Here is a 220-nt window from a genome sequence, read left to right on the forward strand (position 1 = left end):
GTGAGACATCCGAAAGATGGATAAAGCGCCGTTATTAGAAGAAAAGGGCAATAACCCTGTCGCTCTATCACACTACGAAGTGTGGACAGACGGATCTGTAACACTGGAGGAAAATCAGGAGCGGCAGCTCTCATCGTCAAGAATGGCAAACTCCTGCACAAAGTGCTCGAAGGAACGGGACGACTTGCATGCAGCTATAGAGCTGAATGTGTAGCCCTAC

This window comes from Trypanosoma equiperdum, assembly GCF_001457755.1.
Source record: "Trypanosoma equiperdum strain OVI genome assembly, contig: ctg_1738, whole genome shotgun sequence".
NCBI classification, from domain to species: domain Eukaryota; phylum Euglenozoa; class Kinetoplastea; order Trypanosomatida; family Trypanosomatidae; genus Trypanosoma; species Trypanosoma equiperdum.